At 38.8% G+C, this 13744-nt stretch overlaps 1 pseudogene; it reads right to left on the bottom strand.

Moving 5' to 3' along the window:
- Positions 1 to 8248: 8248 nt before the first annotated feature.
- On the bottom strand, positions 8249 to 11400 carry LOC149174163 (putative pentatricopeptide repeat-containing protein At5g52630 pseudogene; annotated as a pseudogene).
- Between the last annotated feature and the right edge of the window lie 2344 nt (positions 11401 to 13744).

Below are 13744 nucleotides of genomic sequence, written 5' to 3' on the forward strand. Positions count from 1 at the left end.
GATAGAAGTGGATTGCTTAAGGGCAAGCAATCTTTGGGTGGGAGGATTTATAATATTCATTTTTCTTGATATGATCAAAACGGACGAAATTTACCCATGATATTTACCATGGTATTTACCCATGGTATTTACCCATGGGATCTGCCCATGGTATTTGCCTTCGGTTTTCGAGGAAAAATAACAAAATATGATTTCTAGAGAGTCCATCAAGCCTATTAAAGGGGATAGGAGCTAGGTCTTTGGATCATCCTGAGTTTGTCTATCTTATTGTGTGTTTGTTGATAACTTGGCGTGGTCAGTTCTAGTTTGATCCTGGGACGAAAACTTCGTGATGACAATGTGTGTTGGATCCATTCAAGATTCACAATTGGGCTTCAGTGTCTTAGACTAGTCATTGTTGAGTAGTTGTACATGCTATTGGTAGGGGTTTCAGTATGTCTTGTATGAGTTGTAGAAAATCTGATGTAGGTTAACTCGATAATGCAATGTAAATCAAAGCAGAATACTATAACCTACTTCTACTATCAATTTGTGGAAGCTTAAAGATTGAGCTAAAAAATATAACCAGAAGAAGAATAATCAATCGCACAATACACATGAAAATACTTTGGGGAAAGCCTCAGCTAAAAACCCCACTATCTGTATTATCATACAAGGTGGGAATACAGAGGAATTATACAAAGCCTTAGCTCTCACAGCTAGCCAGCTCTCAGTACAATCCTCACAGATGCTCACAAGCAATCTTGGCTTCTCTCGAGCCTTCCTCCCTGCCCTCCAAGCTCCTATTTCCTTGTGTTGTTCCTTATGGATGATCTTCACCTCACCAAGTGGAAAACCTCTTCTACTCAGTGGATGATCTCCTCCAAAATTGCGCAATCTTCGAGGATTGATCCCTTGATTTCATGCATGAGTTTTCTTTATAAGAAAACACATGCAACTGATAGTACACTATCTTGACTTTAATCTCAACTGGGTCTTTCTCAGAATAGACATGCATGAGTTTCTGATGAGGGAATCTTCAGTTAACTGGAGTACACTAGTTGAGTGCATGCATGCATCAACTGACTGTTAACTCTCCATTAATTCCTCAAATAGTTTGGAATTAACTTAACTGGACTTAACTCAGTAAACTGAATTAACTAATTACAACTCAAATATAACTCAATCTTATCTCCTTAATTTAAGAGATAACTATTGCATGACTTCAGAAAGACTTCTAACTTGAATTTCTCCAACTAATTAATTCAAAATGAATTAATTAATTGTTTCCAAGTAGCTGTTAAGACTAAATTCAATTTTAATTCACAATTTAATTCAAGGACAAATTAAATTGGAATATTCTTGTTGCCATATTTCAACACTCCCTCTCAACAAGAAATGGATTATCTGCCACCCCGATCCTGTCTCTATGGAACTCGAATTTACACCCTGACAATGCCTTTGTCAAAATGTCAGCATCTTGTTCCTCTGTCGAAATATACTGTAGTGACATGATCCTCTCGGCTTGTGAAAAGCCATAGGCAACAAATATTTCCTTCTGCTTCTCCACACTACCATCAGTAGCTTGCTTTACCTTGTCAAGCCAACGGGAACTCACAACTTACTTGTTCTCTAGTCTCGGAACCACGTCCCAAACACTGTTAAGAACTATGGAGTCATACTCCTCCACCATAGCATTAACCCAAATCAGCTGCTGCATTGCTTCCTCAAAGGAAGATGGCTCGGTCTCAACACATTCCCCAGCAAGGGCCATGTATCCAGTGTACCTCTCAAGTGACCTCCTCTGTCTACGCTGAGAAGATGGTGCTCCCACATCCTCTCTCGCATCCTCCAACAATCTGTCAGCTCCTCTTGTGCGCTTCCGTCCATCTTTGGAAGACTCTGCTTGAGTGGATGTCTCCACTCCTGGAATCTCTGCATGTTGCTGCTCCGCATCAGTCTGAGGCTCCTCCTCCTTAGGAACCAACAGTTCATCCACAGCCTGTAGTTGGAGCTCCTTCTCAAGGGAAACTTGCACGGCCTTCTGCTCATCAAACTTGAGATCTTTGCGAACCACTGTCCTCCGACTGGTAGGCAAGTACACCCGATAGTTGTGAGGTGTATCAGTGTACCCCACAAGTATCCCCAACTCTGCTGTCGGCTCAAGCTTCTTCCCTGCATCCTTTTTCCCACGGAAATATACCAATGAGCCAAAGATCTTGAAGTGACCCACATTTGGTCTCTTACCGAAGAAAGCTTCCTCTGGTGTCTTCATCCCAAGTGCGATGTGGGCTTCTATTCTGCAAATAGACTGTTGTGTTGCATGCCTCAGCTCACAAGTGAAGTGGTAGGCCTTGGTCATGTAGCATTGCCCGTGTTGTCCCTACAATAGTTCTGTTCTTCCTCTTGGCCACTCCATTCTGCTGTGGGTTATGAGGTATCGTCAACTCTCGTTTAATTCCTTCCGCTGCACAGAAGTACTTAAACTCTTGAGAGACATATTCTCCACCGTTGTCGCTTCTCAAGGCCTTGATCTTCTTCCCTGACTCTTTCTCGACCAAAGCTTTGAACTCACAAAACTTTGTGAAAGTTTGGTCGTTATTCTGCATGAAATAAATCTAGCATTTACAAGAATAGTCATCAATGAAAATCACATAATATCTTTCCTTCGTTGTGGATGCAGTCGAGAACAGTGCACACAAATCAGTATGAACTCGCTCTAAGATAGTCTCTGCTCGACTGTCTCGATCATAAAAGGAAGACTTGGTGTACTTTCCCAAGGTAAAACCTTTGCATGTGTCAACTTGCTCAAGTTTACCTTTGGGAAGTCCTGTAGATATCTGCTGCATTATCTTCAAAGCCCCATGATGCAAATGGCCCAACTGCCTATGCCACAACTCGCCAATGTCTTGGCTTTACACCAATTCTACTTTCATACTCAATGCTGCACAATCATCTACCTCTAGTTTATAGAGATTCTTCACCCAAATCCTTATCCTCTTGGTTTGACCCGTGTCTATTTGTCTTCTGAATTCCTTTCCTTTACTGAAGACAACATCATAGCCTTTGTCCTCCAACATCGCGGCCAATACCAAGTTCTTCTTCAGTCCAGGCACATACATCACATTTTTCAAGGTGAGAGGAGCTCCATGCTCCCTCTGAAAAGCAACCGTGCCCACTCCTGAAACACTATACCTTCTATCGCCACCCATATTTATTGTGTATCTTGAGGTCTTTCTCCTCCAAGGTACTGAATAAACTTTTAGCACCAGTCATGTGGAATGAGGCTCCATTATCAAGATACCAGACACAACCCATCATTGATGACACCATGCATGTGATGAGGGCAAAGTCCATTTCAAACTAAGAGGCTAATGCCTCACCTTCCGATCCTTCCGAGGATCCCTTCTTGGAATTCTTCGATGGGCAATTAGTCGCATAATGTCCCATCTCGTGACAATTAAAGCATCTTACTTTAGGCATGTCACCCTTCTTCCCTCCATGAGAAGAATTCAATTTGGAATGGAAAGCCTTCCCCTTCCCTTTCTTTGTCTTACTTGCTAAGGCTAGATTTTCTTTATCATCATTCTTGGATGAAGAACCATCTCGTGTGCTCCTCCTGATCTCCTCCTGCATAAGGTCCGACCATAGTCGTTCCCAATTCGACAGTTTCTCCCTTCCATTCATAGAGTCCTGGTAGTTATTCCAACTCTTTGGAAGGCCAAGGAGAGCGAGGCTCACCATATCATCATCGGCAGTAGTTATTCCCACACTACCAAGCTCATCTCTGCAGGTGGTGAGCTTGTTCAGATATGTGGAAATAGTATCACCCTTCTCCATCTTGATTCTTCGAAGCTTATCCTTGAGCGCCAATTTCCTCTGGTCACTACTGTTCTGGTAGAGGTCCTTCAATGTCTTCCAAATTGAAAATGGATTATTCTTCCCATAGAGACTCAGACAATATGGTCTCGAACTCCCTCAAGAATGATCTATCTTGTCTTCACCACACACTTCTTCCACTCAGCCAACTCTTGTGCATTAGTTGAAGCTGGCTTTAGGATTTCTTGATCAATGAATTCCTTCAAGCCATTGTCTTCTAATACAGCCTCCATTCTATCTTTCCATGCTATGTAATCCGAGCTACTTTCTAAGGCATACTCGACTCTCAAGCCATAGAACACCATTGGCCAACCTTGAAGTATGATATGAATTCAATTTGTACCTGCAACCCCGAACTTCAAAATTCGAATTCTCTTCTCAGTATATTGTTCACAGCTCCGATACCATGTAGATAATTTCTACAAATCCAGCTCTGATACCATGTAAAAAATCTGATGTAGGTTAACCTGATAATGCAATATAAATCAAAGCAGAATACTATAACCTACTTCTACTATCAATTTGCGGAAGCTTAAAGATTGAGCTGAACAATATAACCAGAAGAAGAAGAATCAATCGCACAATACACATGAAAATACTTTGGGGAAAGCCTTAGCTAAAAACCCCACTATCTGTATTATCATACAAGGTGGAAATACATAGGAATTATACAAAGCCTTAGCTCTCACAGCTAGCCAGCTCTTAGTACAATCCTTACAGATGCTCACAGGCAATCTTGGCTTCTCTCAAGCCTTCCTCTCTGCCCTCCAAGCTCCTATTTCCTTGTGTTGTTCCTTGTGGATGATCTTCACTTCACCAAGTGGAAAACCTCTTCTACCCAGTGGATGATCTCCTCCAAAACTGTGCAATCTTCAAGGATTGATCCCTTGACTGCATGCATGAGTTTCCCTTATAAGAAAACACATGCAACTGATAGTACACTATCCTTGACTTTAATCTCAACTGGGTCTTTCTCAGAATAGACATGCATGAGATTCTGATGAGGGAATTTTTAGTTAACTGGAGTACACTAGTTGAATGCATGCATGCATCAACTGACTGTTAACTCTCTATTAATTCCTCAAACAGTTTGGAACTAAATTCACTGGAATTAACTCAGTAAACTGAGTTAACTAATTACAACTCAAATATAACTCAATTTTATCTCCTTAATTTAAGCGATAACTGTTGCATGACTTCAGAAAGACTTCTAACTTGAATTTCTCCAACTAATTAATTCAAAATGAATTAATTAATTATTTCCAAGTAGTTGTTAAGACTAAATTTGATTTTAATTCACAATTTAATTCAAGAACAAATTAAATTGAAATAGTCTTGTTGCCATATTTCAACATGAGCATGTATCGTGTTTTTAGTTATTAATATAAATAAGAGGCTGCTTTTTCAAATCTCTTTGGTGTTCGTTGTTTTTTATTGCAAGAATTTTAATTAGAACACTCAAGCGTGCCAAATCTATTAATAATTTTGACATTTGGGTTCTTACACATATCCATCTTAACCCCATATCTATTAAGTGTTGAGAGGGATAAAAAACTCTAGGTATAAAACTCAATTCTTTTTATCATCTAGACATAACAAATACAAGGTTAAGATGGATCTACGTTACTTTATTCATAGTTGTTCTTGTTTAATAAAGTATGTTCTTAATTTTTGTATTTTTTGACAGTGTGACAATATTTAGCTTTTTTTTCATTATTTTAACATTGCACACACATACACATGAATTAAGTGTTGAATAACTACCCCACCCAAGTTGCAAAATGCCTTGCTTCTCTCAACACAACTATGTTGAGTAGTAAATGATTATGCTGCTTGAGATGTTTTCTATTATTATTTTAATTTACTAGTCTAACCTAGTTGGAGGTATAAATGCATGATCAACGTAGTATTCACATTAATATGGAATGAAATCCTTAACAAAGGATACGCCACTGTTAATATTAGAGATTGAATTTACAATTATAACATATTTCCATTCTCGTGATTGGGAAGTGGATTGCTAGCAGTGTTCCACGGGGACTCGCCCCCCCCCAGGGGTCTAGTTTCCTCGCTCCCCCGCGCTCCGGGGACGAGTAGGGGACGTTTCCCCATGCTCCCAAAATGGAGGAAACTCAAGGGGACGTGCCAGGGAAACGTTTCCCTTCCCTGAGGGGACGTTTCCCCACGCTCCCAAAAAAATGGCCTTGCTTATAGTTTATGATTTAATAGACCTAAAGTGGTACAAAGCTACTCATGTTCTGTATGGGGATAACGTCTTGTGCTGTCTTTTGGTTTCAAAGAGCGTTATTTTAGAGGGTCAGTACCATGGAAATTTGTTGGACCATATAGCACGTACATGAATTTTCCCTTTTAAAACTTCTCCTTTTTTTCTCAAGTGATGGCTGGATTACAGTGGGGAGATAACTGGAGTGACAGGCAAAGAATATGAGACATTTAGTTTCTGTTTTTAATTTGCATGACATTTGACATACAAACTATGGAAGTAGCACCTATGTCATGTGGGAAATAATTGGGTGGACTATAGACTAACATGCGTTTACTGTAAGCATGACAAAATACTATGGGCAGCAAGAAATCTCACGAACTGTCGTTATATATGAATTTATACAATTACAAAATTTACACAGACCACAGTTGCTCAGCTTGAATTCTCAGGTCTGAAAATTATTTTCACCCCTGAAATACACTGCTAGTTTGAAGTTTGAACTGCATGGCATTGCTCTAATAAGGTAGACAAATTATCCATGCCATCGTTGGTCACCCAAGTTGGTTCGCAGATGGTCATCCTGCAATCAATGTCATTTGATAGTAAACTGTCAGAAACTCTTTCATGTGATCTTCTCATCTCTCCTGGAACTAAAACTCTTCTTTCAACATATGGTGTACTGTCTATATTATATATAATATAACAAACTTTCTAGCTGTTGGATCCAATACAGCTGGACAACCCATTGTAGTTGCCCCTGCTACTGCCAATGCAGTGTTCCTGATCTGTTCATTTACCTTTTCACAGAACTCAGTGGCTACCTTATCAAGCTGAAGCTCTCCCTCTGTCTGACCAAAATCTAAATTAGAATTTGACCAAGCTGAATTAGAATTTTAAATTTATTATTTTATATGATATTATAAACTTGGATAATGTCAAATGATATTCATATCAATGATCATGCTTTGCAGCTTTTCAATTCAAACCAAATTGTCATAGTGGATTCAATTAATAAATTATATTTTATATTTATAAATTTATAATACCCTGACGCTCCCCCACGTTTCCTAAAAAATGGTAGGGAGCTTTTGCATAGGCCACTCCCGCGCCCCCTCGCTCCCTCGCCCCCTCATCCTAGAACTTTGGTGGAACATTGATTGCTAGAATAACCAGCATAGATCCATCTTAAATACGGATCTAACATGAGCCGAGAGGGATCCAATTTATTCATGTGCAAATTTTTTTATGAGCGGACATTATTTAAATGTTTTTTATAGTTACTTTTTTTATAGATTTAAAAGAAAAATAAATAAATAAATTAGCCTACATGAGTAAAATTTCAACTTTGATGACAAACAAACAGTGTTACACATTATACTAGGCTGTAGAATAAACCTCTCAACTCAATCATCCACACGATATTGTAAAATGAAAACAAGAGACAACAATGACGAGAACCTTAAATAAAGAGGAATGAACTTAGATCCAAAAAAATGTTTTGTATTTGAATCTGTGCAGCCAAAGGGATAAAGAAATATCGACCATAGAAGAAATATTATCCCATTTTTCTAGTGTCCATTCTACCGATTATCTTTTTATTTTGTGGTGTGAGATGAAGGAAATTTTGAAAAATAAAATTAATGAATACTAAAGTTTCCCCAGAATACTTTTTAGCTTTCTTATTATTAAGGTTATTGAAAATCAACGTGCCATATCCCTTGTTGAGGATGTTGTTCATGTTCATATGACTAACCAAGTTCGACAGAAGCTATTTGTCAAAAATATCTAACGATGCCAAACAAATGACATAGGAAAAAAATCGATGGAAGAAGAAAACTATACTTGTAATATTTATAAGATTTGTCAAACTACAGAATGATGATGGATATGGCCCTTTACACTGCTTAGCGCAGTCTTCGTGGAACAAAAACTGACATGCGAGTAGGAAAATCCATCAAGGAACTAAGGACTTTATTTGCAATTTTGCAGAAGTTGCTCAACATCTGGTATAAAGAGTTGATGACTTTACTATATGTTGAAACAGGCTATCAGTACATAGATGCTTCACGAATGGTGCACGGAGTATTATATCATTTAATGCTTCACCAAATCTAAACAAATACATATAAAATCCAAAAACTAGGTTTGCATATGTTGCAAAAATAATCAATAAGCAGAGATTACTAAATAATATTTTACTAAAGGTTGGAATGTCTCGAGTGATTACAACCTAAATCTCCAAAAGCATACACAATCACGAATAAAAAATATTAACTGCTGCCAGGCCATCACCAGATAAATAATATGCACATGGATGTCATTTTGGGAACTTATTTTCTCTTTGTTCCAGGTAATCTCACCAATAATCCCCACAAGAACACTGCCCATCCCTATAATGATGAAAACGATTTGAATCTCTCACAATAATTTCACGCCCAACAATCTTAGAGATGTATTTGGTTGCAGTATGACAATCACCACAGACACGGAGATTTTTGAAGATTCGGAGAGGTGTACCGGGGAGGATATTAATAAGCCCAAAACTAATAGCTAGCTTCTCACTGTGGCCACATAGAACTTGCTCCTTCTCCTCCTCTACCAGATCATGAAGCACAAAGTTTGTATTAGGGACATACCCTGCCTGCTTCATTTGTTCTGCCAAGCTCTGTAGCATTACATAAATTTTCTCTATTTGTGGATGTGATCTATTACCTACAGAAAAGGTATGCATTCTGTTCCTGAACTCAATCCAACTGCATCCTGGCATCTTTTTCATCCCCTTGTCTCTCATCATTTTTCTCACCTTTGCCACATCATCCCATCTGCAATGTACAGCATAAATGTTTGAAAGCAACACATAATTTCCAGCACTGTCAGGCTCTAACTCAAATAGGCGTTCTGCCATACGTTCTCCAAACTCCACATTGCCTTGGATTCTACAAGCAGCAAGCATAGCCCCGCATACACTAGCTGTAGGTTGAAATGGCATCTTGTTAATAATGTCACATGCTTCATCAAGGCGTCCAGCACGTCCAAGAAGGTCAACCACACATGCATAATGTTCCACATGAGGCATAATGTTATATACTTGACTCATACAATCAAAGAATTTTAGTCCTTCACACACCAAACCTGCATGGGTGCATGCAGATAAGAGACTGGTGAAGGTGATATGGTCTGGCATCAAACCTGTCTGTTGCATTTGGTTAAACACTTCAAGGGATTCTTTCCCATGTCCATGTGATGCATGAGCTGCAATCATTGCATTCCAAGAGGCTATATTTTTTACTGGCATTCTGTCAAATGCACAACAAGCATCATCTATATTTCCGCATTTTGCATACATGTCTACTAGAGCACTTCCTGCAAATACATTTGAGCCAAAACCATTTCTGATTATGTAATTGTGGATCTCCTTGCCCTGTTGTAAAGCTGTTATATGAGCACATGCAGGGAGAAGGCTTGCCATTGTGACTGAGTTAGGTTTCACCCCTGCCGTTTGCATTTCACAAAAGTGTTTCAAGGCCTCATTGCCATAACCATTCTGAGCATAACCTGCAATCATCACATTCCATGAAACCACATTTCTTTGGGACATTCTCTCAAACATGTAGCGTGCCTCATTTACATTGCCACACTTTGCGTACATATCTACAAGGGCACTCTCCACAAACACGCTTGGCTCATATCCGCTCCTAATAATGTACTGATGAATTTCCTTACCAAGACGTAGATGTGTCCAATTAGCACATGCAGGTAATACACTTGCAATGGTGACTAAATTGGGTTTCACACTTGACCGTAGCATTTCATAAAGTAGTTTTAGGGCCATGTCACTCCTCCCATATTGCACATAGCCAGATATCATAGTATTCCAAGAGACCACATTTCTTTCTGGCATTTTCATAAACAGGTGCCTTGCATCCTTGACACTTTCGCATTTAGCATACATGTCTAGAAGGGTACTTCCCACGAAGACATCTTTTTCAATCCCAGTTTTTATTATGAAACTGTGGATCTCTTTCCCCTTTTGGAGACTTTCTAACTGGGAACATGCTGGCAGAATACAACAAACAGTGACCGAGGTTGGTTGCACACCTGCAAACTGCATTTGATGGAAGAGTTTCAAGGCCTCTTCGGCATACCTATTCTGGACAAATCCAGAGATCATTGAAGTCCAAGAGATCACATCCAGCTTCATACCTGCCATCTGCATTTGCTCAAATAACTTCAAAGCATCATCACAATACCCACTTTGGGCATACCCTGCAATCATAGCATTCCAAGTGGCCACATTTCTTTGAGACATTTCGTTAAACACTTGGCGTGCATCTTCTAAACAGCCGCACTTAGCATACATATCTATAAGTGCATTCCCAACCAAAATATCTGATTCAAACCCACTTCTAATCACGTAATCATGGATCTCCTTGCCATTTTTCAGAGCCAGTAACTGCCCACATGCTTTGAGTACACAAGGAAAAAGGAAATTGTCCGCTTGCATACCTCCCCGTTCCATTCGTATGTAAAGGTTGAGGGCTTCTTCGGGTTGCCCGTGTCGAGCATACCCTCCGATCATTGCAGTCCATGACTGTAAATTTCGCATCCGCATTCTCTCAAAAACCAGACGTGCATTTACCAGGTTCCCGGTTTTGGCATACTTGGTGACAATTTCAGTTTCTGAATCAAGGTTTTCTTCCATTTGAGTCAAAACCATGTGGGCATTGAAGTCTAACAGAGCTTCTGGTTTCTGTATATTTTCTTGTAAATTCATCGTCACGGACTCCTTTATTTGTCTCTCAATCGACAATGCTTTAATGGGTAATGATCTAATATAACGAATAGAACGAGAAACATTGCTGTGTTCCAATTTTTTCTGCAATTTACCTCTGAAATCTCCATCAGGAAACGCGAAAATTGTGGTCGGGTTGAACCTGTTCTTCTCACTAGCGACCCTGACAAAGAGGCGCATAAGTTGGTCACCTGGGAGGCTTGCATGAATGGCTGAAAACAACTTTGGTTTCTAATTTCCTGGTTCTCAATGAAAAATATAAAATCATGCAATGGAAAACTGAACCGCAACCAGTAGCAAAGAATATGAAAATTTAACCATAATCGTCCGTAAAATATGTAAAATACATAGTGAAATATATACGTTTGATTTTGATAGAGAGTTCGTTTTCGAGGAATTCTGATCCCAGCGCTCTCTGATTTATAGTGCACTCTATCTGAAACATGGTGGGTTATTATGATTCTTCTTTCAGAAGGAATGATAATAGGTTAACAATAACAGGAAAAACTTACGAATTAGTTTATTGAACGAATGACAATAGTCTACCCAGGGAAGAAGAAGAGCTCAGGAATGGAGGGAGATTATATTAATTTATAAAAAGGAAAAAATGAAATAGGTAGGATTAATATAGTTTGGACTTTCAGTGGTTTTATTATATGTTTTGAGGTGGGTGTAATTTTTAAGAGTGTCTTTTTTATAGAGGTCACAGGGTCAACACTACAGTATGTTTTTTTAAATTTAGCCATAAATGTATGTATACTTTTGTAAATTTAACAATATAATTTAATTTTTTTGTCTTCCATAATGAATTAAGCAAAGTTTTTCGGTACAAATCATATAAGAGAAATTTTTGGCAATTAGTGTATGAGACATTTTGTTGCTAAATTTACAAAGGCATACATATAATATATAATAATAATAATTATATTTATGTCCAACTAATGACCACAAAGTAGGTCAAAGGGACTATCGAGTACACTGATCTATATACAAAGCAGGAGAACAAAACAGTCTCCTATAAAAGATACAATGCATGAAGTAAATCAACATCTGGCCCTAGCGGAGAAGATCCAGGACCTAATAGGTCTAAGGATCAGACCCATCTCTCCTAACATCTGAGGCTGAATGAATAACGCTGAAGAAACTCAACAATGTCTGTTGGCCCGATGAAGAGCCGATGGCAAGTGCAAACTGTCCACTAAATCGTGTCCTGGGGGGGTTCACACGCTGTTGAATGTTGGAGGACCTAGTCTGTCTCCCAGGAATAGATCTGAGATGAAACTGCTGTTGAGATCTCGTGTGGCAGGGTGAGGTTCCATGGATCCTCACTGATTTGGAGTCTGGATATGTACTGGTATCAATCGATCTCTTGGTGCCCTGTCTAAAGGTAGTACCCTGAAAAATGTCGTGATCCTCTGTGTGGAGTTTGGTCTGATGGGAGGCTGAAGAATATGCGCTCGGAACCTAAGAGCCTCCTGCATATATAGGGCCAAACATCTCTGATCGGGATACCTGAAAAAGTCGGCGAGGGTTCGAGAATCTCTTAACAAGCAATGAAACCTTCCTCTAATCTCGTAGTAGACAGGGCATCCAAGGATGAAGTGCACCTCGGTCTCCACTTCCTGTAAATGGCATACTTGGCAGAGTCTGTCTAGTCTATCCACCTGGTGGTCTGTCTCTACCCAAAGTCTATGAGAGCCTACTCTGAACTGGCCTAGAGGAATGTGAAGAGTATGCATCCAGTGGTGAAATGTATACTGGGGTTGAACAATGAGCCCGTCTCTCAACTCCAAGAAGTGCTCAGCATAGAAGGCCATCTTTGGGCGCAACCCTCCTGGAGGATTGACCCAGGTGACCTGGACGAATTGCTTGTAGATGTCCTCCTTGATGATCTTGTTTAGCTCTTGTCTAGTAGATAAAAAGTGACCAGGAGCATCTAAGGAATATCGGAAAGGAGGGAGAGGATCCATTTGAATTCCCACTGACTCTAAGAGGTTTGAAACTCTTGTAAACCTGTGACCTCTTTGAGGAAAGACATACTCTTAACCATTAGGCCCACCTCAAGTTGTATATGATTTCTTCCAAAAGACTTTGCTTAATATAATTGACTTGATCATATATTTTTTCAGAAATATAAGTGTCAATATATACATTTTGTCTATATTATTTTCCAAAAAAAAATAATGATAATGACAATGTTTTACATTTATAAGTTTTACTTCTTTATATTCATGTTTTAGATTTACTTTTTCTTTTATTTTTTTATTTTATTCACTCTTGTTTCTTGCGTTTTCTTTTAGGCTTTTTTTTGTTGTTGTGTTTTTTTCCATGAATGATGCTAGTCTTACTGTATACTTCTTTGGAAACATGGGTGTTAATATACTCATTTTTGTCTTGCTTATTTACTTTTCAAAAAATTAAAATGCCAATATGGTCTTAGCTTTACAAATTTTATTTCTCTATCTTCAAATTTATTCTTAATATTTTCTTTTCAATTTTTATTTAATTCTTTTTTTTCTAATTCACACTTATTTTGATTTTTCTTTTGGATTTTTATTTGGCTTCATCCTCCATATCACAATATCAATCTCATAAAACATATTATTGTAGCATTTTATGCTTTCTTTATTTTCTGGACATTATTTGTCAACATCTTTCTTCTCACTTTAATCCTTTCTGACTTTATATTTGACTTTATTGAGTGGGCCTAATGGTTAGGAGCATTTGTTTCCTCCTAAGAGGTCACATGTTCAAAACCAAAGGGGGTAGAGTATGTATGCCTTCGTAGACTTGGCAGTCAAATCATTGCGCGGAGGTGGGTCCCTTGTCCCACAAACAAGGGGGTCTCATACACCAATGTGGTGTCT

The sequence above is a fragment of the Pinus tabuliformis genome, chromosome 4_1 (assembly GCF_031772625.1).
Source record: "Pinus tabuliformis cultivar Carrire ecotype Pingquan chromosome 4_1, CPIR1, whole genome shotgun sequence".
Taxonomy (NCBI): domain Eukaryota; kingdom Viridiplantae; phylum Streptophyta; class Pinopsida; order Pinales; family Pinaceae; genus Pinus; species Pinus tabuliformis.